This window comes from Puma concolor, chromosome B4 (assembly GCF_028749965.1).
Source record: "Puma concolor isolate L17-30 chromosome B4, mPumCon1.1.hap2, whole genome shotgun sequence".
Lineage (NCBI taxonomy): Eukaryota > Metazoa > Chordata > Mammalia > Carnivora > Felidae > Puma > Puma concolor.
In genome coordinates, this window is record NC_141673.1 from 14238037 (window position 1) to 14264322 (window position 26286).

General features: G+C 42.8%; 1 long non-coding RNA gene across 2 annotated transcripts in view; it reads right to left on the bottom strand.

The window, feature by feature from the left end:
- The window catches only part of LOC147578926 (uncharacterized), a 96976-nt gene that overhangs the window by 14930 nt on the left and 55760 nt on the right, over positions 1 to 26286 (bottom strand). For both annotated transcript variants that reach the window (XR_015253348.1, XR_015253349.1), the window contains exon 3: positions 442 to 500. This is a non-coding gene — a long non-coding RNA (uncharacterized LOC147578926). The remainder of the gene's footprint in view (positions 1 to 441; positions 501 to 26286) is intronic.

A 26286-nucleotide genomic window follows, 5' to 3' on the forward strand; every position in this document is an offset into this window, starting at 1 on the left:
AGTATCTTATTGGCATAAAAAGAGACACATAGATCAATGGAACAGAATAGAGAGCACAGAAACAAACCCATGCATATACATATGGTGAATTAATTTATGACAAAGGCACCAAGAACATACAGTGGAGAAAAGATAGTCTCTTCAATAAATGGTGTTGGGGAAACCAGATGTCCATGTGGAAAAGAATGAAACAGGACTCCAATGTTACACCATACATAAAAATCAGCTCAAAATGGATTAAAGTCCTGAATGTTAAGACCTGAAACCATAAAACTCCTAGAAGAACACAGAGGGGGTCAGCTCCTTGATGTTGCTGTGGGCAATGATTTTTTGAATTTGACATCAAAAGTAAGGGCAACAAAAGCAAAAATAAACAATGAATGATACTCCTCTTTTATAATTAACATCTTTTTTCATACAGAGAAGAAGCAACATTTTTACCTCAAAATTATGTCCTGACCTCCACTCGGCAGGTAGCTCCTTGCAGGAAAGTATCAAGACTGGCAGGGGAGAGAAAGAGAGAACATAAGAGAAGAAGAGAGGGCACAGTCATTTCCCCTGGACATTCATAATTGACCCTCCTAACGATGTGAGCAACATAATATTCGCAACCAGAATCATATGTTGAAATAACCTTTTCACTTAATTCCTTCTTGCTCTCCCCTCTCTCTTTTCAACAAGGGCAAAGCACTGAGCAGAAGAGAATACGTTGTAATACGTTTCCTAACAGTGGGAGGATGTCCCATACTTCTACTTCTAGGGGTTTGTGGTGGGGAGTGGAAACCCAGAGGTCCCATGGGACAACGTCCTCCCTGACCTTCCAATTTTTCAGTGTCTCACCCTTGTATGGGAGAGAGAGAAAGGAGAATGGGGCAGATCAGAGTCCAGAATCCTTGTTCTTCCCTCACAAGCCTGGGTACCTCTGCCCCTAAATAGCAAAGGGATTACATGCAGCGGTGTTTCCTTTTTTTCCTTTTTAATGTTTATTTATTTTTGAGAGAGGGAGAAAGCACTAGCGGGGGAGGTGCAGAGAGAGGCAGGGTACAGAGGATCCAAAGCAGGCTCTGTGCTGACAGCAGAGAGCCCAATGCTGGGCTCGAGGGCTCAAACTCACAAACCGTGAGATCATGACCTGAGCCGAAGTCGGACACTTAACCGACTGAACCACCCAGGAGCCCCATGAGGCTGTATTTCTGAGAGAGTGAGCATGAAGGATTCAGCTGAAAGCTTTTCCAGGAGATGGTGAGACACAGAGGAGGGCAGCGGGCATGGGCCGGACAAAGGCACAAGTCCAGAGATTTATTCTTCTGTGGCTGCACCCTCTGCTAGACAGCATTAGACTTACAGTAGTCTCTGGGGGGTCTCAGTGTTGTGCTCAGGCAATTTACAACTTTCTAAGATTATCCCTCAATACCTGTTTCAGGCTTAGAGGAAAGAAAAAACAGGGTCACTGACAATTTGGGGCGGGGTCAGGACAGTGCGAAGCTTACACCGTACTCTCTTCAAAGGAAAAAGGAGGGAGGCAGGAACTAAATTCTCTTCCCCTTTCACTCTACCACATTCTCTCATGTGTGAATATACTCTGCTCACTTGCTCTTTGCTGACTCTCTACTCCCCTCCTTTTCTTTCTTTAGTCTTTTTTATTTGGTGCAATTTTTCATCTCCCTTGATTTCCCCACATTTTCAACAACCATTAAACCAAAACGAAAAATAAAGCTGACAAAAGAGCAGATAAATATTGTTTTATAACCTAACCTCTGAGCTTCTAACAATATTAGCATAATATCTCTCCCTTGAGAGACAGTCATTTTGAGAAAACAGCTTGAGCTGGCAGCAAACTCTGTAAATTCCATGCTGCCTGAGCTGTGCCTGACCTCACAAATCCAGAACTGGCCTTTCTTTGTCCCTTTCCATTAAGAGAGGTTAGAAGTTACCCCCCAAGAGCCCACGGTAGTAGAATTCAGGATTGAATTCAATCCACCATCAGCTGGATGATCCCAGGGGTTATCAGCCCTTGCAGAACGCTCCACAGAAATCAAGCTTAGCACAGACTTTTATTAGAAAGTAATCATAAAGTTGTCTCTCTTCTCAGGACAAAGGCTATTTGAGTAGGAGGATTTCACTCTTTTATGAAAGCTGTTCTTGAGAACAACTGTCCCTGGTGACAGTGGGGAGTTTGACCTTAACTGCCTCTCGAAGCTTCAGGCCAACCACCTGCTCCGTGGACAGGCTGGGCAATGAGTCCAGCCGGCGTGGCGTCTGAGTTCTGGCAGCTTGCAGAAAAGCCTCCAGAACTGAGAACAGCAGAAGCCCATTTCCAACAACGGCTTAATGCCTTCCTAACTTAAGGAATCCCAAATGGTGCTCTCCAAGGGGGTTTAGGGAAACAGCACTGGATTTGGAATCTAGAAGATATGGAAGATGTGGGGTCCCTTTCCAAATAAATGCCTTATTGGCTCATACTTTTGTTCACCGACGTAGTCAATGCTTTTGGATCCCCATTCTGTGCAAAGCACTATTCTAACTATTTGGACAGCATAACTTTAAAAAAAAAGCTCTCAATATTTATCACATACCAAATTCTCCTGAGGAGACTTGCTTTTTTTTTTTTTTTAAATGTTTATTGATCTTTGAGAGAGACAGAGCATGAGCTGGGAGGGGGGTGGGGAGGGCAGAAAGAGATGGAGACACAGAATCTGAAGCGAGCTCCAGGCTCTAAGCTGTCAGCACAGAGCCTAATGTGGGGCTCCAACCCACAGGCTGTAAGATCGTGACCTGAGTCAAAGTCGAACGCTTAACCAACTGAGCCACCTAGGCACCCCAAGGTTATTTTTTTAATGTTTATTTTTGAGAGAGAGGGAGAGGTGGGGGGAGTGGCAGAGAGAGAGGGAGAGAGACTCCCAAGCAGGCTCCACACTGTCAGTATAGAGCCCAACATGGGGCTTGAACCCACGAACCGTAAATCAAGAGTCGGACACTTAATCGACTGAACCACCCAGGTGCCCCTCCTGGGTGGGAGGGAGATTATTAATGATGCAGGTTCCTTGTCACAAATACTAGAGACTTTAATTCAGAGAAACTTGGGTGAGGTCCTGAGCTTACACCTGTTACAGACACCTCAGACGTTATCCCTTTCACAACTCTTACCATTTTGAGTTTTTAAGAAACTATTAAAAATTTAACAATAATTTCCCATTGTGTTAAAGCCATTTTTGATTATGCCTCTTATAAAAGCCCTGTATTATCTATATTAAGTACCAGGCCTCACTCGGTTTTATACTTCTATATCCTCTTGTATATACTAAGTACTTAGGGTTGGCTATGTGGAACTGATCTGACACAACACAAGGAAGCCAAATCAATGTCCAGCAACTTCTCATTGTGCCTAAGCTTGGTGAAACCAGAGAAATTCATATGAAAGATGGGCACCACTAGACTCTAGAAAGAAAATCTTACACGCAAACACTTCAGTAGGGAGCACTATCTGAAGGAAGTAGGAAGGAAACGGGGTTGTGTGACAAAGAAGAACAGAATGCATTACTGAGCTGGCCACAGCTTTTTAAGGGGCCAAAAGGTTACTTGGTCTCCAAGGTCAAGCTCAGAGAGGCTGCCTAAAATTACTGTGTCTCCAAATAGTCAACAGGGAAAAAGGGAGAAGAATTTATTTACTGGATTCCATCTCGCATATTAGCTAAACATGCTGGTCACTGGCTGAATTGTGTCCCTGCCTCCTTAAATTCATCTGGTGTAGCCCTGACCCCAAGTACCTCAAAATGACTGTATTTGGAGATGAGGCCTTTAAAAGGTGATCAAGTTAAGATGAGGTCATTAGGGTGGGCCTTCATCCAATATGACTGGTGTCCTTATAAGAAGCGATGGGGACACAGACACACACAGAGTGAAGACCATATAAAGACACGGGAAGGGGCGCCTGGGTGGCGCAGTCGGTTGAGCGTCCGACTTCAGCCAGGTCACGATCTCGCGGTCCGTGAGTTCGAGCCCCGCGTCAGGCTCTGGGCTGATGGCTCAGAGCCTGGAGCCTGTTTCCGATTCTGTGTCTCCCTCTCTCTCTGCCCCTCCCCCGTTCATGCTCTGTCTCTCTCTCTCCCAAAAATAAATAAATGTTGAAAAAAAAAAATTAAAAAAAAAAAAAAAAAAGACACGGGAAGAAGTCAACCATCTATAAGCCAAGAAGAGAAGACTCAAAAGAATCAACTGGACAACACTATGATCAAGACTTCCAGCCTCCAGAACTGTGAGAAAGTAAATTTATGTTGTTTCAGCCACACAGTCTGTGGTCCCTTGCTATGGCGGCCCTAGTAATCCAATATAATGCCCACAGGCATCAACTCCCCTACATTTGCTGGGAGCAGCAGAGGTATCCATGGAGGGAGACACAGAGCATGAGGGGGGACTTTGAGCACTTGAAAATCAGAGACCACCCCCACCCACACCCCCTGTCTGCCTGCCACCTGAGGGGCCTGGCCAGATGAGCCCATGTGCACACAAGCACTTAGTGCCAATGGGAGTGAAACAGGGAAAGCTTGGCATGCTTGCCAGGCTTGAGGCAAGGGGCTGTCAGGCTGTGCCTGTGAGTGATAGAAGGGCCATGAACAGTAGACCTCTTGGCAGGGTGGGCAAAGCCCCCTGAAAATGAAGACTGAGTTCAGCAGAGACCAAAACCTCTCCTCTGTGGTTTCCAAAAATGCAGTTCAGCCTGGTGATCTTCCCAGAATGTCATCAGTTACATGGGACAGAAAAGCACGGGTTAGCCAATGCAAGGATGCACACAGATCAGGTTCCACTGGTGACTTTCTCTTGTAATTTTCCAGGAAATGGGACAATTGACAAATTTATTTTCACCACTAGATGTCACCCTTGTGCCACCCAGGCTTCCGTCTTCACTATGGCTGTGTTAAACAGAGGGGCAAAGATCAGGGTCCCAGAGGCCTACGGAGGCTTGGGGTGGGGTGGGGTGGGGTGGGGGCAGGGTCAAGGACCAAGGATGAGAAGGAGTTAATGGCAAAAAGACAGACTCCTGGATTTGGAGCACACAGTTCTGGATTACTTTACAGCAGTGTTTCTCAACTTTGGCTGCATACCAGAAACTTCTGGAAAGCCTTAAAACAAAACAAAACAAAATCTGAGGTCTGAGTCCCACTCTCAAGATCCTCTCTGTAAATGGGTTGGGTGTGTGGGCATGGGGAGCTTTGAAAGCTCCCTAGGCATTTTTCAAAAAATATTTTTAACTGTTTATTTTTGAAGAAAAGAGAGACAGAGCATGAGTGGGGGAGGGACAGAGAGAGATGGAGACACGGAATCTGAAGCAGGTTCCAGGCTCTGAGTTGTCAGCCTAGAGCCCGATGCTGGGTGAACTCACCAGCTGTGAGATCATGACCTGAGCTGAAGTCGGTCACTTAACCGACTGAGCCACCCAGGCGCCTCACCCTAGGCATTTTTAATGTACAACCAAGATTAAGATGGGGAATCACAGCTGCAGGCTATTATTGTGAATCCAGATATTGTATGTAAAGCAAATATCCATCAATTGAATCATCGCTGAAATGCACTCTAGGAACTTGCTTTCATGAGCAAAACAGAATAGAGGAAAGTCAGTAGAACTGACCTTCACACTATCACATCTTCCTATGTTTGAATTCCACTTGAAAGATATCTAGTAAGTGCTTGTTTTAGGTCACATTGTGTATGGGTTACACAACACACTATGGCTCTGAAGAGTACCAGTGGAGGAGGCAAATTACTATAGATTTCCATCTGCTACCTGTGTAGTCGTCAGCTCTGGAAAGCTGGGGTTGTGGACAAGAACCATAGAAAGGCATTTCAAACTGGGAACTGTAAAGAAAAGAGGTGACTAGATACACAGTGGTCTTTTTTGGGCATATGTTCTCTTGCCATTATTTTTCCAGAAGGACACTCGTAGGCTTCCAATGGCCATCACACTAGGAAAGTTTGGAATGCAGTGACTACAAAGAGTAAAGGTTACAAAGAACTACTACAAAGAATAACAAGGAAGAATAATGATGTAGTCACCATGTACTCCTCCTGTTACCTGCTAACTAAGGAGCCCACACAGCTTCAAAATGCTGGATTGCTTGATACTTAAGACACACACGCAGGGGGAAGGGACAGACACATCCTTATTTTCCTGGAGCTAAATATCAAGAGACATCTTCCAGCCTGTTCTACATGGTTTGCAAAATTTCCTTAGATCTCATTTTCTTGGTCTTCCATTTCTAAGATCCTCACATTTAATTTCTTTTTTTCTATACCATCTGCATCTATACAGGTATAACAGAAACCACAAGCTGATGCCCTGAAACTGAGTGGAATCAGCCCTGAGCATCCTGCATTGTGAGCACCACACTCCTCTTCAGGCTTATTATGATGAGGCCCCTCCAGTACTATGATCAACACCCATCCATGCTCTCTCCTGTCTATAGAGAGAAAAGACTAAAAATTTGACAATGATTGCCTCAACTAAATGGAATTTGTTAGAATATGGAGTCATCGCTTTCAGGGGGAGAAAAGCTGTTTTTTTCCTTCTCCCCTCTACTCTTTATGGTATTCACTCCCACCCAAGTCAAACTGGGGTGGGGGGGTGCTCTGAAAGGACCACTTGTAAAGCCTGTGTGTACCTGAAAGATGAAAGCCCAGCATCCCTTTGCCCTGTGGACATCTGTTGGAGTAGTGGCTTTGCCATCTTCCCTCCACATCTGTTTTTCCTCCCATCTTTATTGAGCTTTAATTGACAAGTAGGAATTATATACATTTAAGGTATATAACTTGATATTTTGATATATGTATACATTGTGAAATGATGACCACAACCAAGGTAATTAACACATCCATCACTGTACATAGTTATCATTTCCTTCCTTCCTTCCTTCCTTCCTTCCTTCCTTCCTTCCTTCCTTCCTTCCTTCCTTTTGTTTGTGTGTGTGTGGTGAGAACGCTTAAGATCTACCCTCTTAGCAAATGAGTGCATAACACAGAATTGTTAACTATTGTCACCATGCTATGCATTAGATCTCCAGAAGTTATTCACCCTACAGAAGTGAAACTCTGTCCTCTTGACCAGCATCTCCCTGTTTCCCTCCTCTGTGTATATTTGAGTAAGGGAAAAAGGAAGAAATGGACTGGTGGCAGGGGGAAGAGAGGAGCTGGTAGCAGAGCAGCCTGCATCCTCACTACCTGGTGTGGGTCTCTTGGAAATCAAGAGTTGGCCACAGGTGAGACTGTCTTGCCAGCAACCCTCCTTCGCATCTGCATGGATCCTGGCCAACAGGTGAGGCTACCATAGTAATAAGGTACTCTGGAGTATGTATCCCCTGGGGCAGGAAGGAAGTGGTTGTTTGGAGAAGGTCAAGTCACAAGGTTCTCCCATATCAAGAAACCATGCAGTGAGGAGCCCCATGGACTTCCAGAAGCTCTGAAATTTGCACCTCATATGGAAGTCCACCATAGCTAGGGAAGAACCATCAACCAGACCTGTGAAGAAAAAATGATTTTACCACTTTCCTCGAATCCCTCCTTTCAGATCCTGATCTTGGAGAGGTCTGAAGCATCAGAAGGAAGAGAGAAGAGGCATGAAGGAGAGCAAAAACAAAAGGGTCCAGTTCCCAATGAGCAAGGCAGGTCTTGGCTGATGGAGAGAGGAGATACTTTGAGTTGGATATAAGAATAAGATTTTAGACTGGCCTAGCTGGCCTGGACATTTTAACATGGGCAAGTGTCTGGAAAGCTGTGACATCTGCCCAGTATGCCACAAAGGAGCAGGAAAGGAAGAGCCAACAGCACTTGTTTGAAGACTGATGGGCAAAAGATAATAAAAAAATTTTCTCTTGTACCCCACCAAGCACAGGCATATCTCATTGTATTGTGCTTCACAGATACTGCATTTTTTTTTTTTTTTTTTTTTTTTTTTTTTTTTTTTTTTTTTTTTTTTTTTTTTTTTTTTTTTTGTAAATTGAAGGTTTGTGACAACCCTGCATCAAGCAAGTCTACTGGTACCATTTTTCCAATAACATTTGCTTACTTTTGTGTCTCTCAGTCACGTTTTGATAATTCTCCCAAAATTTCAAACTTTTACTTTAAACTTTTTTTCATCATCATTATTATATTTGTTATGGTGATCTGTGATCAATAATCTTTCATTTTATTATTGTAATTGTTTAGGGGCACCACCATGAAGTGTGCAAATATACAACAGTGACTTTAATAAATGTTATGTTTTGACTACTCCAAGTGTCTGTTCCCCCTTCTGTCTGCCTCCCCTTGGGCCTCCTTGTTCTCTGAGACATAACAGCATTGAAATTAATAACTTACTTTATTTATGTTTATGTCAATATAATTTATGCCAATAAATAACCCCACAAAGGCCTCTAAGTGTTCGAGGGAAAGGAGGAGTTGCATGTCTCTGGCTTTAAATCAAAAGCTTGAAATGGTTATGCTTAGTGAGGAAGACATGTTGAAAGCTGGGACAGACTGAAAGCTAGGCCTCTTGAGCCAAACAGTTAGCCAAGATGTGAATGCAAAGGAAAATATTTTGAAGGAAATTAAAAATGTTATCCCAGTGAACTCACAAATGATAAGAAAATGGAAGAGTGTATTGCTGATATGGAGAAAGTTTGAGTGGTCTGGGTTTAAGATCAAACCAGCCACAACATTCCCTTAAGCCAAAGCCTAACCCAGAGAAAGGCCCTAATTTTCTTCAATCCTGTGAAGATGGAAAGAGGTAAGGAAGTTGCAGAAGAAAACTCTGAAGCTAGAAGGGTTGGAAAGAAGCTTCTTAAGGAAAGAAGCTGTCTCCATGATATAAAAGTGCAGGGTGAAGAGCAAGTCTGATATAGAAGTTGCAGCAAGTTATCTAGAAGGTCTAGCTAAGATCATTAAGGTGGCCACACTAAACTATAGATTTTAGTGTAGATAAAACAGCCTTATATTGGAAGAATATCCCATCTAGGACATTCATAGTTAGAGAGGAGAAGTCAATGCCCGGCTTTGATGTTTCAAAGGACAGGCTGAATCTCATTCGGAGCTACAGCAACTGGTGACTTCAGGTTGAAGCCAATGCTCATCTACCATTCTGAACATTCTAGAGCCTTCAGAATGACACTAAATCTGCTCTGCCTGTGCTCTAGAAATGGAACAACAAAGCCTGGATGGCAGCACATATGTTTACAACATGTTTCCTAAGTATTTTAAACTCACTGTTGAGACTTACTGTTCAGAAAGAAAGATTCCTTTCAAATTAGTACCACTTGTTGACATTGGACCTAGTCATTCAACAGCCCTAATGGAGATATACAATGGGATTAATGTTGTTTTCATGACTGCTAACACAACACCCATCCTACAACTCATGGTTCATGGAGTAATTTTGACTTTTAAGTCTTAGTATTTAAGAAATACATTTTGCAAGGTTGTAGCTGCCATAGATAGTGATTCTTCTGATGGATCTAAGCAAAGAAAACTGAAAACCTTCTGGAAAGTTTTCACCGTTCTAGATGTCATTAAAAACACTTATGATACATGTGACCGACGTAAACAGGAGTTTGAAAGAAGTTGATTCCAGACCTCACGGATGATTTCGAGGAGTTCAAGACTTCAGTGGAGGAAGTAACTGCAGATGTGGTGGGAACAGCAAGAGAACTAAGATTAGAAGTGGAGCCTGAAGATACGACTTCATTGCTGCCATTTCTTGATAAAACTTTAATGGATGGAAAGTTGTTTCTTACGAATGAGCAAAGAAAGTGGTTTCTTGAGACAGATTCTATTCCTGGTGAAGATGCTACGAAGATTGTTGAAATGACAACAAAGAATTTAAAATATGACATAGGGGCACCTGGGTAGCTCAGTCAGTTGAGTGTCCAACTCTTGATTTCAGCTCAGTTCATGATTTCACAGTCGTGAGATTAAGCCCTGTGTCGGGCTCTGCACTGAGTGTAGAGCCTGCTTGGGATTCTCTCTCTCCTTCCCTCTCTCTCTGCCCCTCCCCGGCTTGTACTCCCTCTTTCTCCAAAAACATATAAAGAACATTTAAAAATATAAAATACTGGGGCACCTGGGTGGCTCAGTCGGTTAAGTGTTTGACTTCAGCTCAGGTCATGATCTCGCAGTCTGTGAGTTCGAGCCCTGCATCGGGCTCTGTGCTGACAGCTCAGAGCCTGGAGCCTGCTTCAGATTCTGTGCCTCCCTCTCTCTCTTCCCCTCCCCTGTTCATGCTCTGTCTCTCTCTGTCTCAAAACTAAAAATAAAAAAACATTAAAAAATTTTTTTTAAATAAAAAATAAAAAAATATATAAAATATTATGTAGACTAAGTTGATAAAACAGTAGCAGGGTTTGAGAGGATTGACTCCAACTTTGAAAGAAGTTCTACAATCCTATCAAACATCATCACATGCTACAGAGAAATCATTCATGAAAGGGAGAGTCAGTTGATGCAATGAACTTCACTGTTGTCTTATTTTAAGGAACTTCCACAGCCACCTTAGCCTTTAGCAACCACCACTCTGATTGGTCAGCATCCATCAACATCAAGGCAAGGTCTCCCACCAGCAAAAAGATGACAACTCATTGAAAGCTCAGATGATGGTTAGCATTTTTTTTAAGCAATAAAGCATGTTTCAGTTAAGGTATGTATATTGCATTTTTAAACATAATGCTATCTTGCACTTAAAAGACTATAGTATAGTGTAAACATAACTTTTGTATGTACTCGGAAACCAAAAAATTCATCAACATGTTTCATTGCAACATTCACTTATTGCAATATCCGTTTTATTGCAATTGTCTGGAACAGAACCTGCAATATCTCCAAGGGAGGCCTGTATAAGTGTTCTGAGTTTTCAGTTAGTTGATAACTTTTGCTAATTATCCAAGATGTAACAATCTTGAAGTGGGTCTTATCATACCCTCCCCCTTATGATCACCCTAGTCCCCTCTACATTAGTGGCAGGAAAGTGGTTGTTCTTTAAGTCTACTGAGGGACAGGAGTGCTGTGGAAATTTAAGAGTTGGGTACGAAAAAAACCTGAAGATTAAATACTTGGAGATAGATTTTAGAATTAAAATTGCACTCTGTGGTCCACTGCGCTTGAATGAGTTTTTCCCTCCCTTCTGATGATTGAGCAGGACATATTGCCTGGACAGTCAGAGGAGGGAATTCAGGCACATACTTAGTCCTAGATCTGAGTCACTGGAATGTCTGGAATTCACTAGAGATTCATTGATGGCCCCACTGGAACACTGTCAACTGACTACCTGTACTCAAGAATAGAAGTGAATCTTTTTGTGCATCCTGCGTGGCTCCCTATCTTCAGATACACCTGGGGATTTGGACATATAAGAGAACGCAATCAGAAAAGCGCATTACTAGGGAAGGGTGGGTTGAGAAAAGCTGGATTCTCCCTTGTGTGTTCCCTCCCTCCACATCTCACTTGCTCCTGGCACATTCACTTTGCCCCGGCAGCTGCATAATGAGGAAAATCTATCTTCTTTCAAGAAGAGACAAATCCCTCTTCTGTCTCTAGAGGGTGCTCAGAATCCACTGATCTAGACTCAAGCAGCTTCAGAACATGACGTAAAGAACACTGAAGAGCCAGAGCAGGAATAACACAAAGAAGAAGCTGAGGGAGCCCCTCCCCCCGCCCAAAAAAAACTCACACCACCACCAACAAAAAAACCCTCAAAAAATAAAAAAAGACCAAAAACCAGAATATAGAGCAAAATCCTCCTCCTTCTGAGGAAAGAATCCATGACCATTGGTTCTCTGGTTTGTTGGTCCACAGTATTTCAGTGAGCACTTGGCCTTCACCCAGTAAGGAGCTTTGTAGACAGAAAGGATCTCTACATTCTTCAGTGCCAGACGCCAGCGGGACAGCAGTATGTAAGAATGGAATAAATATAACTACCATTAAATGTATATCCATTTTGTGTGTTACTCTCTTCAAGATGCTTTACCCACACACTATTTCTTATCCTCACAGCAACAAGGCGGGATGAGTTTTATTACATTCATTTTTAGAGACATGGAAATTCAGTTGCAGAGAAGGTGAACAGCCTGCCCCAAAGGAACACAGTGTTTTGGTACCGGAACAAACTTCAAATCTACAGCCTCTCCAATACACCACTCAGCCCTTTTCTCAAGGTCTCAGGAAGTCCATAATTGAGTGAAGTAGGTAATGATTTACAGACATGATGCAAAATAGCAATACATGATACAAATATTTAAATGCAGCATATGGAAGATCTAAAAGTAAGAGAATTTCAGGGCTACCTGACCTCAGAGGCCATTCAGTCCACAACACAAATCAAGGAGTCGATTTTCATCGCATATTGTGAGGGGCCTCCCCAGCTTCTGTTTGAATGACTCTAATGAGAAGGAATCCACTACTTCACAAATATTATCCTTCCACTGATGAACTACTCTGCCAGAAAAATCTGCCTCCTGTGAACCCAAATCTGCTGCTCTGAAACACCCAGCAATATCCTAAAGCCATCCTTTGTAGCCACACAGTACGACACTATTCTTCATTTTAAAAACATGTTTGTTTGTTTGTTTGTTTGTTTAGAGACAGCGTGCTCATGAGCATGAGTGGAGAAGGGGCAGAGAGAAGAGAGAGAGAGAGAGAGAGAGAGAGAGAGAGAGAGAGAGAGAGAGAACTCCAAGTAGGCTCTGCACTGTCTGCTCAGAGCCTGATGCAGGGCTTGATCTAGCAAACCGTGAGATCATGGCCTGAGCCAAAATAAAGAGTTAGATGCTTAACTGAGTCACCCAGGCACCCCCAATCTTCATTTTCTAGAGCAACATTTCACAGGCTGCATGCCTATGAAGCTGGCCCTACTCCTGGAATTTCTCATCTCTAGGTTAAAAAACAAAATCCAAGTTCCTTTTCTATTGCCCTTTATGGTTCAGGTTTGAGGTTTTCCCACTATTCTAGTTGTCTTACTCAAAACACATTCATAAAGGTGGCACCAAGAATGGGCAAATATCTATTAAATACACACATAAAACAACTCTTCTGTGTCCCACTCATTGCAACCCCTTCCCAGACACCCCTCTATGAGTTCCTTGTGCCTTTCTCAGAACAACTCCTCTTTCTAGAGCTAAAATGGCATTGTAGCACGTCTGGGTTGTAATTATAATTTCACATCTGTTTCCTTAACAAGAATTTGAAGGCAGGAACTCTATTCATCTTTACAGCCTTAACACTGTATCTGGAACATATTGGGTGCTCAGTGAATGTTTCAGCTGTCTTATGGCAGAGATTTTGTCTATTTTGTTCACTGATGTGTTCTCAGCACCTAACCAGAGCCTGGCTCTGGTTCTCAAAAAATATTTGCTGAATGACTGTGTGGATAACTCAACATAGTGTTCCAGAAAGAAAAAAAAAAAAACATTAAATCATAAATTATTTAAGTGATATCTGCTGAGCATATACTATATGTGTAGCATTATTCAATTCAAAATAATTCTATAAATGCAACCTAACATGGCATTCCATTATTTTCACTGTTCAATATGTTCAACAGTCTATGTTGTTTACAATAAAGACAAGGTGTTAGTCTTTTTTTTTTTTTTTTTTTCCCAAGAGTCCTCGGTTAAGCCATCCCTCTCACTTACCTTCACAACAGTGTGTGGAGGTCTAGAGGCAATGTTTTAAATTTATTTCCAGCACAATTCAACTTGCTCTTTTCTTCCCTTCATGCCAGGCTATTGATAGTTTTGTCAATCCCAATTCTATTATACAATCCATTTGTTTTTCCCTCAGCCTTGGTGCATCCTCAGATTTGATTAGAGGGCCATCAATGCTGTCATATGAGACACTGATAAAAATCTTGAATGGGACAAGACCAGACAAACCTGGAGCTCCTTCACAGAGATCATTTTTCTACGTTGACATTGATCCATTAGTGAGCATTGTCAGGACACAGCCATTCAGCTTTCATTCCACTCAACGATGATGCCATCAATATTTGGTCATTTGTTCACAGAGGCATAATGAGATTTTAGTAAATGCCACACTAAAACCCACATGCCCTGTGACTCTAGTAATCCCCCTCAGTAATTCACTTAGGAGCAAACAAACAAATAAGGCAAGTTTGGTATGATTTGTTCTTAGTAAACCTCCGATGTTTCTTTGTAATCACAGTTTTATTTTCTGAGTCCTTGTGTACTATCTTCTTGGTATTCTTACCTAGAAACTCTCCTAAAATTTCCATCAAGCTCATCAATGGTAGTTTATGACATCCATTTTCCTCCTGTATTTGAAAATGGAGACATTTTCCTGTATCTCCGGGAATCCAGTCTCAATACCCCCATGATTCCTAAAGCTGTTCAACCAAATTAAGCTTCCTTTGAACCTTTACATGTCAATAAAAAAGGAGGGGAGGGGTATAACCTGAGAAAAGTATTTATAATATCCATGACTGAGGGCATTGTTTGTATCATTTGTCCAACATCCTCTCCTTTGATAATCTGCATCAGACTATCTGCTGGCAACTCAGTGCCATCACCTGCCATTTCCCCTCTGTGCTCTGTGTCACAGGGGCCAGAAGATGTGAAGGCAGACCACATATCCCAGAGTCCCTGACAACTAGTTTGCCAATGTGAGGAATTTTCACAAAATTTGGAAGACTGGAATGAATAGAAAGATAGATGATAGATAGATAGATAGATAGATAGATAGATAGATAGATCATAGATAGTCACTGCTCCTTTGGAAACAGAAGATCTGTGGGTTGCAGCAGATGTGAGATTTTGAGTAGCCTCCAGGCATTTTCTTGCCACTCACCCACCACTGCACTGAAGATGTTTGTAGTCACCGCCAGCAGCTTCCTGCTGAGGTCCTGCGCCTTCCTGATTGCTTGAAAACTAGCAGCTTAACTGAAAACTAGCTGCCATCTTCCTTGGCTTTCTTCCCCTCTGGCTCTTACTGTAGTTTTATAAGCATCTAATTTTCTATATAAAATCCCTTACTGCTGGAGCGCCTGGGTGACTCAGTAGGTTAAGCGTCAGACTTAGGCTCAGGTCATAATCTCACATTTCTTGAGTTTGAGCCCCACGTTGGGCTCTATGCTGTTAATGCAGAGCCCACTTCGGATCCTCTGTCTACTCTCCCTCTGCCCGCCCCCAAAAGTAAATAAACATTTAAAACCCCTTACTGCCCACAAAATAGGGAGTGTTTCCTGTTCTTCTAACCAAATTCTGATATAGGAAGCAATCCACCTCCACTCTATGTGACACTCATGGAATTGACAAGCAAGGAATCTTTTTTTTTTTTCTACCCCAAGAACAGGTATGTGCCTCAGACTTGCCAATGTACCCCATCCTCTAGTACAATGATTGATCTAGAGAGAAGTATCTAAACCAAGCAGAGAAAATCAAGAGTATTTTGGGCGCCTGGGTGGCGCAGTCGGTTAAGCGTCTGACTTCAGCCAGGTCACGATCTCGCGGTCCGTGAGTTCGAGCCCCGCGTCGGGCTCTGGGCTGGTGGCTCGGAGCCTGGAGCCTGTTTCCGATTCTGTGTCTCCCTCTCTCTCTGCCCCTCCCCCGTTCATGCTCTGTCTCTCTCTGTCCCAAAAATAAATAAAAACGTTGAGAAAAAAAAAAAAGAGTATTTTAAGTTTTGCTGTTAGGTTATTGGAAAACAGATTTCCCCTCATCTGCATAATGGACTGTATGGATGTAGGGCTGGGCGTGCCCGTGGGTATCTGACCTGCTTTACAGAAAGATCCCACCAGAAGATGAAGCCAACACAAGAGGAAGGTGGATCTAAAATATAGGAAGAAAAGTGTCCTGACATCGTGGAAGCCCCTAAATCCAGATGATTCGGAAGCAGATGTGTCCTGGGACTTCCAGTTTATATTGTCAATGCTCTCCAGCCAAAGATCCCCAGTGACATACCTGTAATTGAACAAGTTGGGGTTACTGATGATTGTGGTAGAAATTCAGGGACAGGAGGAACAGTGGACCTTTTCAGTAAAAGGACTTATAAAGGACTTAAAAGATTTGGCTTTGGTTGGGTGATTTGGGAGGGTTATAAGGAAGTAGGTTTTGCTCTGAATTAGAGAATGTCAAGAAGCAGGGGTTACTTTCTGCTTGGATATCTTAATAAATCTTCTCTATAGGAAGGGAAGACAGGAGGAAGATTTAAGGGGTAATTGGAAAAGACGCAGAAGTTACTCACATTACTCAGGATGTTTGGTTATTTTTGTAGTGATGCTTTTATCTTGTTCCATGATAGTTACAGAGTGACTTCACCTACTATTGGCATTTCTATGAAATTGAATGAGTTCAACAGGCCTAGCTGTGAGTTTCAAGTTGGCTCCTAGAACATCAAGACCTCTCTGCCAGCACCTGGCCAACTCATAGACATCAGGATTGCTTTTCTTTTTCTCAACATGCACTCCAGTAACACATGATGTTTACTGAACGCCAACTATATTACAGATACTCCTGGATATCGACATTCTCTGAGAGAGACATATAATATGTACACAATTAAAATGTAATGGGTAATTACAGATTTGGTTAGGTTCTATACAGGAAGGAACTAAATAGCAGGACCTTCAATTAGCAAGTAACTTCCAGTGGCCACTTTAAGTAAGATGGTTAGGGAAAGACTCATTGGGAAGGTGACGTATGGACTGAGACATGAAGCATGAGAATGAGGGAGATGTTTCAGGCAAAGGGAATAGTAAATGAAAAGTCCCTGGAGTGGGCAAAGCACTGGGAAGGACTCAGGAGGGACAGAAAGGAGATTCACATGCCTGGAGGGAGTATGGGGAGCAAGAAGGAGGGGAGGCCAAATAAGAGAAAGAGTCAAGAGGCCAATTATGGCAGGCCTTGTAGGTTCTCAGTAGGAACATTCCATCTTCCACCCCTGTGTCTCCACAGGATGCACCTGGAGTAATAGTTCTGGGCTCTTCGTCCTTCCCCCACTCTTCCTTAGCAGGAGGAGTGATTTATCCAATGAACCCCAGATTTAGGAAATGAACTCCAGCCTTTCCTCTCTCCTCTTTAGCATCTAAAGTATCTCCAGGGGAGAGCTATTCTCGGTTCCTCCTTGCCATAGATCTTATACAGTTAAACCCTTAGGGAGGAAGCCTGAGGTTGTCTACATCTGCCCATGAGCCTATAATCAGACTATTTCTTGGGTGCTGTCTTAGTAAGCCTCCTGTATTAGTGCCACCATAACAAAATATCACATATTGGATGGCTTAAACAACAGAAATGTATTTTCTCACAGTTCTGGAAGCTGGAAATTCTAGATCAGTATGGTCACATTCTGGTAAACCCTTGGTTTGCAGATAGCCATCTGTTTGAGTGTGTTTACAGTCTTTCCTCTGTGTATGTTCATGTCCCGGTCTCTTTTTATTCTTTATAAGGAAGGGTCCTGCCCTTATGAATTCACTTAATCTGATTTAGCCTTTAACAACCCTGTCTCCAAATACAGTCCCACTGAGAGTCAGGGCTTCAACATATGAATTTGGGGAACACAACTCAGTCTATAATTCCCTCAGATTTCAACTTATTTTTCCACATACTAATGCCATATACTCCAAACAAATGTACGAAAAACATTTACCTATAGCTTCATCATCTGAATTCAAGTGGAGAATGAAAATAACATTTTCCAGACCACCAAAAACCCTCACACAGACCAAGGTAAGGCATAAGAACAGGAACATTGCATGCAGTGGAACACTTCAGAGTTTCAGCAGGAAAACAACACAATCTGATTTATAAGGATTACTCTGGCTATTGTGTGGAATATCTATTTTAAACCACTAAGTCTTTTTTAAACCTATGTGACAAAGCTCAGTTATGTCTCTTAAATTATTGTATTTTGTCCTTATTACTACTCTATGAGATGGATGTTATTAGCTTCATTTTTGCAGATGAAGAAACTAAGATGGAGGCAAATAGCCTACCTAACGTCATGTAGTCTATATACTACAACCAGAAATCACACCCACTACATTTACCCATAGTTAAAAGTGAAAATCACACAGAAACAAGTTTATATGCTTGTTTCAAAAATACCGAATGGGGCACATGGGTGGCTCAGTTGGTTGAGCGCCCAACTTTGGCTCAGGTCTTAATCTCATGGTCCATGAGTTACAGCCCCATGTCGGGTTTTGCGCTGATAGCATGGAGACTGCTTTGGATTCTCACTCTTCTCTCTCTGTGGCCTCCCCACGCTCATGCACTCTCTCTCTCTCTCAAAAATAAATAAACATAAAATAATAAAAAAAAAGTACAGAAGAATGCAAGAGAAGCTGTTAACAATTTCTACCTCTGTGTTAGCCACCATAATGTAGTGTGAAGAAGCTATAAACAGCAGTTAAAAGCACATGTTCTGGGGCACCTGGGTGGCTCGGTTAAGTGTCCAGCTTCGGCTCAGGTCATGGTCTCACCGTTCCTGGGTTCCAGCCCTGCACTGGGCTCCGTGCTGAATGCTTGCTCAGAACCTGGAGCCTGTTTCAGATTCTACATCTCCTTCTCTCTCTGCCCCTCCCCTGCTCGTGCCCTCTCAAAAACAAATAAATGTAAAAAAAAATATTGTTTTAAAAGACAGCATATGCTCTGGAATTTATAGATAATAAATAATGGACATCAGCACTTAACTATTTTTCACAGCTGAGTGTTTTACAGGTGTTAGCTCTTTCATCCTTCAAAATAGATCTGCCTGCCCTTAAAATCCCATTCTTTTCCCTCTAATGAACCTTGCCTGGATAACTGACATTCTCCTAGCAAAATAGCCTAGGAACACTGCTACAACCAGTAATATTAATATCAGTTAACAGTCACTATGTACCAGGTACTGTTCTAAGCCCTTAATGTGTATTAGCTAATTGGATCCTCATGGCAACTGTGAGTACTAAAATGGTATTACCATTTTACAGAGGAGTCAGTAGGGCACATGGTTATGGGACTGTCCCAAAGATGTAATGTTATTGGAGAATCAGGTATCAAACCAGAGCATGGTCCCATTGTTTGAATGCACAGATTGGTTGTTACCCTTCCTCAACAAGTGGAAACAACCAAGGCTTAGGGAGGAGGTGAAATAACTTTCCTCAACTAGCAAGTCATGGACATAGCTGAGTGCCTGTGGGCAAGTTGCTTATCCTCTCTTGGCCTCACCTTCATTAGCTGTAAAATGGGTAAACACTACCTGTATGATAAGTTTGGGGTGATAATGAAATGACACAAATACATATAAAGCTCTATGCCAACTTCCTGCCACAAAATTAGTGCTCAAAATAGTCCCTATGGATATTTTGAGAGTTTTATAATGAACACACATTCCTTCAGAATTAGCAGAAACAATAAAAACAATCCCATGTTGAAATGAATGTCTAAACAATAAGGCTTGTATGCATTTAACAGAACAAGACCCTCTCTCAACATTTTCTATTTCCTCCAAACAATTTTAGCTCCCACTCACCTGACTCAATGATTAATTTTCCTGACGGGGAGGACAGGGGCAAAGAGGGCTCTGGTAACAGTTATGCTTTTTCTGTGGACTTTTTTTTTCTTAATTTATTTATTTTGAGAGAGACAGACACAGCAAGAGTAGGGGAGGGGCAGAGAGAGGAAGAGAGAGAATCCCAAGCAGGCTCCACTCTGTTGGCACAAAGCCTGATGCAGTGCTTGAACTCATGAAACTGTGAGATCATGACCTGAGCTAAAACCAAGAGTCAGATGGTTAACCAACTGAGCCATCCAGGCGCCCCTCTTCTGTGGACTTCTTGTGACAAACTAAGAATAGCCTTCCTACCAACCTGGGTGTTTCTTTTTCCAGACCCTCTTCAAAGGGGCTCGAGCCTGCCCACCCCACTTGCCACCTTTTGGACACCTCCTATCTGTGTCCTACTTCTCAGGAAAGCTCACCACCCAGGTACGTTGACCTCCTTAGACAACAGCTCTCTCCACCTCTCGACTTCCTTCACACCAGAACCATTTGTACCTTTTAACCAGGATTTCATTTTCTAAAGGGCTTCTTCTTGTACTCATTCATTGGTTTCATCAGTTACATTCTCTGAGTGCATCCTGTGACCAGAGCTGCCACTGCTAACGATGACAATTACCCCTTCCACTCACTATGTGGCAGACACTGTGTTGTGTCCTCTGCATGCATGATCTCATTTCATCCCCTAATAGCTCTGGGACAAGGCTACTTTTACTATCCTCCATAATGGTTGAAAATCAAAGCATAAGAAAAATGAAGGCTTAGAGAGGTTCAGTAGCCTGCCCAAAGTCACAGATCGAGCAAGCAGCACTGAGTTGTCCACTTTTCTCTAGACCCACCTGCACCTCCCCAGTCAAGCCTACCACTCCATCACTTGACTGGTTCCTCAGCCTCCTAACTGGGCTGTCTGTCTCCAGCCTTGACACTCTACAGTCTATTCTCTACCTCAGCAAGGTGAAGCTATACAAACATACATAAGCCATGTTGCTCCCTAGTTTCAAATCCTTCAGTGGCTCCGCATTTTTATGATAATGTGCTAAATCCTTATATGGCTTTGAACTATCTGGATTCCCTTGAGCTCTCCAGACTTAATTTACCTGCCCTCATTCTTAGTCTATGATCCAGCTCTACCAGACTTTGTTTGTTCCTAGGCTTTGCACGGTCTGTGCCCTCAGCTCAAAAAGTGTCCCTTGCCTTCTGCCCTCATCTCTGGGAGAAGATAAAGGCATCTCATTTGCTTCTCTGCTTCAAACTTCCTCCAAAAGCACATGAATTCCCAGGTAACTTAATGCATTTGCCAGATTTCTATTGCATCATTTAATTCATCCTCAACCCTCTACAGATGAGGAAACTGACCTCAAGTGACCTGCTCAAAATCAAAATGGGAGCAAGCAGTAGGGTAAGTGTGCCAGCTCACGTCGGTCTGTCTCCAGACACTGATCTTTCCTCTGAGCTTTGTTGCCATGACGTTTGTGGAGGTTAGAAACAAGGGCAGGTAAACACAACTGGAGGGAGGGATTGTCTGTGAGGCTGGAACTAATCTAATAAATGGAGAGAAAAGGCATCTTAACCTATGCCCTTAGGGGTGGGAAGGTCAGGAATTGAGCCGCAGCTGGAGAGTGGGGTTCTGCTTTTTGACTGAGAGTAATTTCCTTGTCTACCTTTGTGTGGCTACAATGACAGGAGCTGATTTATTAATGCCGTTGGCAAAGCCCAGCAAGATTATCTGTCCTTAGCAACGAAGGGGTAACTGAGGTCAGTTCTAGGGAGTCAGAGGCTCAGCAGGGCACTTGCGAGAGAGCAGAAAGGAAATTTGCCAGGGAGGCAGGGATCCCGAGAAGCCAGGGTTCCAGAAATCGGCTCCAAAGAGTTCTTATCACCTCTCCTTCACCACTCTTTCACTCTGCACTCACTTACTCACTTGAAAACCCTCTAAGAAGGGTGGGTCCTCAGTATGTCACAAAACTCTTCTGAGTTCTTGCTATGCTATGGGGCTTTCTCATGCCCCATCCCGCCAGCTTCAGTTTCCTCATCTGTAAAATATTAATAAAAGTGCTACTACTGTAGAGGGTTCTTGTGATTTCCTTGAAATCATTATATTAAAAGGGACTATCACAGTGCTGAAACATGGACAGGCTTTTGTTTTTTTTTCTTTAACTCATCTATATGTTGCCACTGTCCTACACCTACAGAAATGGAATTAAGAAAATGCATGAGATTCCTGTGTAGGATGGGATGCCCAGAGCTTTGGGCCTAAACCTCCATCTAACTTGCCTGAAAGACCAGCGCTGATCTGAGCTCCCTCCTCTCCTATCCAAATGTCAGTTTGCTCACAACCACTGAGTGTCCACTATTTGCCATGCACTGAGAAAAACAGAGATGCATGTAACTGCTCATTGCCTACTAGCCCAGCAGATGGACAACTGTCCTTCTCATCTGCTAGGGCTCTTGAATCTATTAGGTTCCATGGGAACAGGAGCGGGGGGGAGGGGGGGGGGACGAGCTTCCCAAATGTCTAGGGAAATCCTTGAGATCTCAAATACAAAATTATTGGCTCTAGGGGCACCAATAACCTCAGTCGGTTACGTGTCCCACTCGGTTTCAGATCAGGTCATGATTTCACGGTCCTGAGATTGAGCCTTGTGTCAGGCTCTGTGCTGACAGCGCAGAGACTGTTTGGGACTCTCTCTCTCTCCCTCTCCCTCTGTCCCTCTTCCTCACGTGTGCTCTCTCTCTGTCTCAAAAAAATTTTATAATATATATGTATAGATATACATACATATATATACACATACATATATATGTGTGTGTGTGTGTATGTGTGTGTGTGTGTGTATGTGTGTGTGTGTGTATGTGTGTGTGTGTATATATATATATATATATATATATATATATATATATATATATGTAGGGCGCCTGGGTGGCTCAGTCAGTTAAATGTCTGACTTCCACTCAGGTCATGATATTGCAGTCTGTGAGTTCGAGCCCCACATTGCACTCTGTGCTGACAAATCAGAGCCTGGAGCCTGCTTCAGATTCTGTGTCTCCCTCTCTCTCTCTGCCCCTCCCTTGCTCGCATGGTCTCTCTCTCTCTCTTTCAAAAATAAATAAACATTAAAAATACTTTTAAAAAGAGCAGAATGGACTCTCCGGAGCCAAGCATAGACAAGAGGCCCACAGAAGAGGGTAGGAAGGGTGGAGAGGTGGTGGGTGCTACACGGACTGGCGGGAGGGAGCCGGGCGGTGGAGGGGCAGCCTGCCCCACAAGGCAGAGCCCCCGAAGTCTGGCTTGCAAAAGTGGAGAGTTCTGACAGCCAGCGGGACCTAACATTTGTAATGTTAAAAGTCAACAGCTCTGCTCTCGGAGAGCAGCGAGGGCGAGAGGATGCCAGGAGGGAGAGTTGTTAAGTCCCGGAGGGACAGAGCTCAGCGGGGGAACAAAAGCGCTGGCCAGCGCCATCTCCCTCTCCCATCCCCCAGTCAAAATTCCAAAGGAAACCAGTTCCCGTCACCGAACTTGCTTGCACCATGCAAACGCCCAATGCTGTGCTTCTGTGGATCTAACCCTCTGACAGGCCTGCCTCCCTCCCGGTGCTGCAGGGCCCCTCCTGCAGGGGACCACCGAAGGCAAAGCTAGCTAAGCTTGCCCCTCCCACCCCTGTGCACCTTGCGGATCTACCCCTTCGAATACTCCCTTGGCCAGACAGATCCCATTGAAGCAGCACCACAAGCCTGGCAGTGTGCAAGCAGCCCAGACAGGGGCCACACCACTCCACAATGAGTCCTGCCCCTGGGAGAGGGGAAGGTACACACCAGTCTGACTGTGGCACCAGTCTGACTGTGGGCTGGAGGCAGACATCGAGCCTGACTGTGGCCCCACCCACCAACACAAGTTTCTCCTGACAACACCAGGGAAGTGCCCTATAGTTTGGAGCTACCACAGGGATTACCTAAAATGATGAAACGGAAGCATTCTCCTCAAAAGAAACTCCAGGAAGTAGCAACAGCTAACAAATTGATCAAAACCAATTTAAGCAATATAACAGAACAAGAATTTAGGATATAGTCATAAAATTAATCGTTGGTCTTGAAAAAAGCATAGAGGACAGCAGAGAATCTATTGCTACAGAGATCAAGGGACTCAAAAATAGTCATGAGGAATTAAAAAATGCTATAAATGAGGTGCAAAATAAAATGGAGGCAGCCATAGCACGGATTGAAGAGTCAGAGAAGATAATAGGTGAATTAGAAGATAAAATAATGGAAAAAGAGGAAGCTGAGAAAAAGAGAGATAAAAATCCAGGAGTATGAGGGGAGAATTAGACAACTAAGTGATGCAATCAAACAGAACAATATCCACATCATAGGAATTCCAGAAGAAGAAGAAGAGAGAGAAAGGGGCTGAAGGTGTACTTGAACTAATCATAGCTGAGAACTTCCCTGGTCTGGGGAAGGAAACAGGCATTGAAATCCAAGAGGCACAGAGAACTCCCTCCAGACGTAACTTGAATCCATCTTCTGCACGACATATCATAATGAAACTGGCAAAATACAAGGATAAAGAGAATTCTGAAAGCAGCTAGGGATAAACAGGCCCTAACATACAAAGGTAGACACATAAGGGTAGTAGCAGACCTGTCTACTGAAACTTGGCAGGCCAGAAAGGAATGACAAGAAATATTCAATGTGATGAATGAAAAAATATGCAGTCAAGAATCCTTTACCCAGCAAGTCTGTCATTCACAATAGGAGACATAAAGGTTTTCCCAAACACATAAAAACTGAAGGAATTCATCACCACTAAACCAGCCCTACAAGAGATCCTAAGGGGGACTCTGTAAGTGAAATGTTGCAAGGACCACAAAGTACCAGAGACATCACTACAAGCATGAAACCTAGAATCACAGTGACTCTAAACCCGTATCTTTCAGTGATAACACTGAATGTAAATGGACTAAATGCTCCAACCAAAAGACACAGGGTATCAGAATGGATAAAAAAACAAGACCCATCTATTTGCTGTCTACAAGAGACTCATTTTAGACCTGAGGACACTTTCAGATTGAGAGTGAGGGGATGGAGAACTATCTATCATGCTACTGGAAGTCAAAAGAAAGCTGGAGTAGCCATACTTATATCAGACAAACTAGACTTTAAATTAAAGTATGTAACAAGAGATGAAGAAGGGCATTATATAACAATTACAGGGTCTACCCATCAAGAAGAGCTAACAATTATAAATGTCTATACAGTGAATACAGGAGCCCCCAAATATATAAAACAATTAATCACAAACATAAGCAACCTTATTGATAAGAATGTGGTGATTGCAGGGGACTTTAATACTCCACTTATAACAATGGATAGATCATCTAGACACAGAATCAATAAAGAAACAAGGGCCCTGAATGATACATTGGATCAGATGGACTTGACAGATATATTTAGAACTCTGCATTCCAAAGCAACAGAATATACTTTCTTCTCGAGTGCACATGGAACATTTTCCAAGATAGATCACCTACTGGGTCACAAAACAGCCCTTCATAAGTATCAAAGAATTGAGATCGTACCATGCACACTTTCAGAACACAATGCTGTGAAACTTGCAATCAACCACAGGAAAAAGTCTGGAAAACCTCCAAAAGCATGGAGGTTAAAGAACACCTTACTAAAGAATGAATGGGTCAACCAGGCAATTAGAGAAGAAATTTAAAAATATACGGAAACAAATGAAAATGAAAATACAACAATATAAATGCTTTGGGATGCAGCAAAGGCAGTCCTGAGAGGAAAATACATTGCAATCCAGGCCTATCTCAAGAAAAAAGAAAAATCCCAAATACAAAATCTAACAGCACACTTAAGGGAAATAGAAGCAGAACAGCAAAGACACCCCAAACCCAGCAGAAGAAGAGAAATAATAAAGATCAGAGCAGAAATAAACAATATAGAATCTAAAAAGACTGTAGAGCAGATCAATGGAACCAAGAGTTGGTTTTTTGAAAAAATAGACAAAATTGATAAACCTCTAGCCAGACTTCTCATAAAAAAAAAAAAGAAAAGAAAGGCAGAGGACCCAAATAGATAATATCATGAATGAAAATGGAATTATTGCAACCAATCCCTCAGAAATACAAGCAATTATCAGGGAATACTATGAAACATTATATGCCAACAAACTGGACAACCTGGAAGAAATGGACAAATTGCTAAGCACCCACACACTTCCAAAACTTGAACAGGAAGAAATAGAAAATTTGAACAGACCCATAACCAGAGAAGAAATTGAATCAGTTATCAAAAATCTCCCAGCAAGTAAGAGTCCAGGACCAGATGGCTTCCCTGGGGAATTCTACCAGACATTTTTTTTTTTTAATTTTTTTTTCAACATTTATTTATTTTGGGGACAGAGAGAGACAGAGCATGAACGGGGGAGGGGCAGAGAGAGAGAGGGAGACACAGAATCGGAAACAGGCTCCAGGCTCTGAGCCATCAGCCCAGAGCCCGACGCGGGGCTCGAACTCGCGGACGGCAAGATCGTGACCTGGCTGAAGTCGGACGCTTAACCGACTGCGCCACCCAGGCGCCCCTCTACCAGACATTTAAAGCAGAGATAATACCTATCCTTCTCAAGCTGTTCCAAAAAAGAAAGGGAAGGAAAACTTCCAGACTCATTCTATGAAGCCAGCATTACTTTGATTCCCAAACCAGACAGAGACCCAGCAAAAAAAGAGAACTACAGGCCAATATCCCTGATGAATATGGATGCAACAATATTCAACA